Source organism: Leptidea sinapis, chromosome 7 (assembly GCF_905404315.1).
Source record: "Leptidea sinapis chromosome 7, ilLepSina1.1, whole genome shotgun sequence".
Lineage (NCBI taxonomy): Eukaryota > Metazoa > Arthropoda > Insecta > Lepidoptera > Pieridae > Leptidea > Leptidea sinapis.
This window is the reverse complement of record NC_066271.1, coordinates 13351218-13356322: the sequence shown is the minus strand read 5'-3', so window position 1 is coordinate 13356322 and position 5105 is coordinate 13351218. Positions and strand designations below refer to the sequence as shown.

The 5105-nt window shown below is 33.8% G+C and overlaps 1 long non-coding RNA gene across 1 annotated transcript; it reads right to left on the bottom strand.

The window, feature by feature from the left end:
- Positions 1 to 942: 942 nt before the first annotated feature.
- On the bottom strand, positions 943 to 4621 carry LOC126965348 (uncharacterized). The gene is made up of 3 exons (XR_007729525.1): positions 4443 to 4621; positions 2080 to 2231; positions 943 to 1087 (listed from the first exon to the last, which is right to left on the bottom strand). It is a non-coding gene; the product is annotated as an uncharacterized LOC126965348 (long non-coding RNA).
- Positions 4622 to 5105: the final 484 nt, after the last annotated feature.

Sequence of the window (5105 nt, the reverse complement as noted above, 5' to 3'; positions counted from 1 at the left end):
TGTATATACTAACAACAATTGCGCGCTCGAGCTCTGCACAGGCTATTTCAATTGTACGTTCAACAGAAAGGCCCACAATATCTTCTCGTTCTTTGAATTTAAATAATTTACTTACAAGAATAAGAGAGCCGCCACGTGAAGCTTTTTCTCTGCTAAGCGCACTTGCCACCTGATGACCACTGAAGTTAAAGATGAGCTCATATTTTCTGAGCCAGTGCTCTGTTAAACATAAAATATGTATATCTTTATGATTTATAAATAACTCCAGTTCAAGTTCTTAACCTAATAATCCTTGCATGTTTTGGTGCATCAGGTTTGCAATTTTACAATTATTACTTATTCTAGTACTTGTTATATTACATTGCTAGAGGAGTCCCCTATTGTCTTATTGTTTAATTTTTTGGAAAATATTCCAAATCTTTGCTTAAATTAACACAAAAACAATTCTAAAGGAATTAATTTTAAGAAAATAAAAATGCCTTTTATAATATATATTATATTCATTATCTTAATATACAGGTAACATTAAAACATTCATTCATATTAACTCCTTATTTCGTGGCAGTAATGTTCAATTTATTTTATTTTATCAATTGAAATGTATTTAGAAAAATGATTAAAAACGTCAAGCTAGTTACATAATTTTGTTAATTTAAAATGGGAACCTACTTGATCCACTTCATCCTTTTTAAGATTGGATATACTGTTATTTGGACATTTTTCCACTGAACACTTTCTCATGGCGTGGCGTTGTATTCAAAGCGCGGTCGAAACATAACTGAACAAAAACTCTGCCTAAAACTTTTGAGCGTGATTGTGAGTCTAAAAAATATATTTAAAAACAAAATAATAAACCTAGGTAAGGTAATGAAACACATTGTACGTGATATTTTTTAATCAATTCAACTTTTACTGTATTAATTTCAATTTTACTGTCGTCGCTTCACTTGTATCAAATGACCATTTATTGTTTTTAAGGCAACATCCACTTTGAACTCTAAATTCTCATTTCGTTCAGCTATGATCTCATAATCACGAATGCAGTGAATCAAGATCGTCTTTAACACTGGAATCGCATATCTTTTTCCTGCAAAATAATTAGAGAAACTTAGCATGAAAACGATATATGACTTATTTCTTCAATAACCATCATCTCTATAAAAACTTGAAACCAGACGTCTGCCTATTCTAGGTGTGTGAAGCCTTAGCATGTTTTTTTTATTGAAATGTAGCTTAAATGAAAAACGTTCCGCAATTTGAGTTTAGCATGCTATCGGGAGACAACGCATAAATAGTTATTTATTAATACGGTTTTAACGGTTTTACTCACTATTCATCGGTGTGGGTACCGTCTAGTTTCGGACCATTCGGAGGTCCTTCATCTGGGTGAGTAAAACTACATACTACTGTTGAAACTGGAAACCGAGTTGTTAAATAAGCAATATAACCCATAGTGCACTGAAGTAGTGTATACTGACCTATGCAAGCTCTTTTCCCCAAGCTGAAATCTACTTGCTTAGACCTGGGTGGATTAGGTGGTAACCACCAACTTTAGTAAGCAACATTTATTGAATATGTGAAACAAGATTACAGGACATAAACAATAAACATTGTAGGTATTACTAAAGCATGGCTTAATATTTAACGGCTATTCACTAAAAGCAGAAACATATTAACGTGGCGTGGCATGTCGAAACGGGCCAGGCAAATGTGATTCTATAGCGCGTTGCGCCTTGTGCATCAATAAGGCAACTCTTCAAGAAAAGAGCGACAGTAATAGAGTATATTATATAATTCATTATTACTTTATAGCCGACAAAAAACGTCATAAAATAAAACTTATTGAAGTAGGCGTTATTTTGCAGAAATCAATAACTATCCAAATGCTTTGAGTTGTCTTGAGTGTTAATTCCGCCAATATTTGTCTTCAAACAATTCGACACGTGTTTTTCCTACACGATGCATCCTCGGGAGATGTTGACTCGCCAAACTCTGAGTTTCATAGATAATAGAATAGAAAAAAATTAGGTAAACAAATTGAGATAAAAAGAGTGATATAGACGGTGGAAAAGTACTCACCAAGTTTAACGTCACGGTCTGCGTATCGCATAACGCCAGGAGCTGCAGGATATAGCCGCATGGTTTCATTTATTACAGCCTCACAATACGGCATCATTGACAAGTGTTCTTTTGTGACATCGCACTTCTCTTCACCCATTACTTGTTTTATTCTACAGAATAAATAATATCTTTAAAATTTAAACAATTGTTTATGTTTCAAACTGATAACCCTCACTTAAGGGATTAAATTTATTACACAAATAATATTTACAGCATGATTCACGAAAAACTTTTTCATGGGTTGAAATCTAGTAGGTATTTATAATTCTAGAGGCTAAATAAAGACTACAAATAAATGTAAAAGAGTCCCTTTGAATCAAACTGAAAATGTTCTGACTTTTAACCGACTTCAAAAAGGGAGGTTCTCAATTCGTCGGTATGTTTTTTTTTATTGTTTGTTGCCTCAAAACTTTCGACTGGGCGAACTGATTTTGAAAGCTGGTGCTTCTCGTGTGGTCCCATTGCAATTTGGTCCAGATCTGATAATGGCATCCATGGGAAAACCATAAAAGTCTTAAATTTGCTATACGTATGTCGACGATAAATTTACGAATAACTCAATATCGCGCCAACCGATTCCTATGATTCTTTTTTTATTGGAAAGAACATACTTCAAAGGTAGTTTAGTGAGAGTTTGGTTGGGTTCTGATTATGGAATCCATGACAAAGTAACGGAACTCTTCAACTCTTAGGAGCAAATTAACGATACTCGGCCGAATCTTTTTTATGCTATTAGGATATTTAAGTCATCTACGAAGCTGTTATAGTCAAGTAATTGTCGTAGTCGAATATGATGATCGATGATATCAATGGAACTCCTTAATGACTTACAGTAAGGGTGCGATCTGTGGCAGAATTTCTGTCTGTAATCAAATTGCAAAGCGCTTACGTTTATTGCTGCATTGAAAAATTTAGAATATCTACACATATTTAGACAAATTGTTAGTTAGTGTACTTCAAATTCACTAAAAATCGGTCTCAGACAAGATAGGTTTGTACCACAGAATAGGTAAAAGACATGTTTGTACCTACATACATAGTTATAGGTGAGATGTGCTGAGTCGTGAGCAGGCGAGAGCGGGTCAAGGCGGAAGGACACCGATTTCAAAAATAACAATAATCGTAACTAAAATAAGATTAATTAATTAGATTGTATAAAAATACGCAATTATTTTTATACTTTTAGTGCACATTATATCTATTGTTTTGGAATAGTGTTTTTGAAGTCGGTTGTTTATTTTGTTTTTTTTTTCTCCAAATCTTATTTAAAAAAAGGTTAAAAATTAAAATATAATATAATTAAAATATAATAAAAAATGTTGTTTCCAGATTTTTTTAGTTGCAATTTTTTTCTGTCAAAATGAGTGGATCTAACATTTTAAAGTTTTATAACAAAAAAGAAAAAAATTCACGCAAGTCGCGAAAAAAATTGCGACGTTTATGTGGGTACCTAATCCAGTGTCTGTAATCATAATCGCTATTTATAAAAAGTGGAGCAAAGATCAATCGTTTCGACATATATGAAATACTGGGAATTGAGCACAAATAAATTTTGACGCATTTCCAGAAAGCTAGGCAAACAAAAAAGCTCGATATTTGGGTGCTACACGAGCTCACTGTAAGAAACCTAATGAACCTTGTACACATTAGAGATTCATTATTGAGACGTAATGAAACCGCACCGTTTTTGATAACTGGTGATGAAAAATAGATTACGTACGACAAGAACGTCCGAAAAAGGTCGTCGTCAAAACACGTTCTGACTTCACAGTCTATGACAAAGCCCTGGACAAAGAATGAAGTAGAGAGAAAGTCTCTTTGAGACATATGATGTTAAGTCACATTAGCCAGATAATTTCACTAGTATAGTGTCCTGTGCATAAAAACCTCCCAACTGTAAATATTTAACGGTAACTGTTGTTAGTTTAAAATAGTTACCTAAACATTAAGTAAAAAAAGCGTACGGGATGCTGATTACTTGCAAGCAGGTGAGCCGAAGGCTAGTTCGCAAATTGCAATAAAAAAGAATGATAGATTCATCATGTTCATCATCATATCAGCCGGAGGACGTCCACTGTTGGACAAAGGCCTCCTGCGCTGCCCTCACCCAACCCATGGGTGTGGTGTTATACCAGAATAGCACCACGCCGTCTCCTCCCGTGTGTGTCGTAAGAGGCGTCTCAGAGATACAAAGAACAGAGGATGGGCTGCAGCATTCTTCCAAGAGAACATCACCGTTTACTGCGCTTGCCAAACCCTCTGCTAAGTGTGGCGATTCTGCCAAAACCCCAAAAGACAAATGACAATAGTAGATTACTAACTCTTTTACCATTTTTTCTTGCACGTCTTTATGGTCTCCTATCGTTAAGAAACAAAAGAACAACGTGGTGGCTATTGTTTCTTGGCCTGCAAGTATAATTGTATTTACTTCTCCACGCATCCGTTCCTCTGTAAAGCTGGCATCTGTTTCTTCTAGATCAAGCAGAATGTCAATATATGACTTGAAGCCTGGTTTATCTAGAAAATAAGCCACAGGGAATATAAAAAATAGGATTGTGTGGTTTTATGAAATCACGGTAGAAGTGAAACATTTTTTCACATTATAGACATTTAACTAAAAATTTTTGGAATAATATTCCATTAAGGGTATAATGGGAAACAATAAAAGTAGACTAAGTCTCCAACTAATATTTTTATTGAACCCTGGTTATAAATATTGATTGAAAAGGATTAAAAATTATGAAATTTGAATACTTTCAAATCTTTTTCATGTATATATAGATATACAGTTTACATGGGGTGACTGATTCCCAATACTTAGATTTAGATTATATTCACATATTAAAAAACTGAAAACAATATTTTGTTATCGTTGAGTCATTTCGATCCGTTTTTCAATTATTTTCAATCATTCTATTATCAATTCCATCTTCATTACGAGTTTTCAGTTTTTTTCGTTAAATAAAATTTAATACATTGAATGG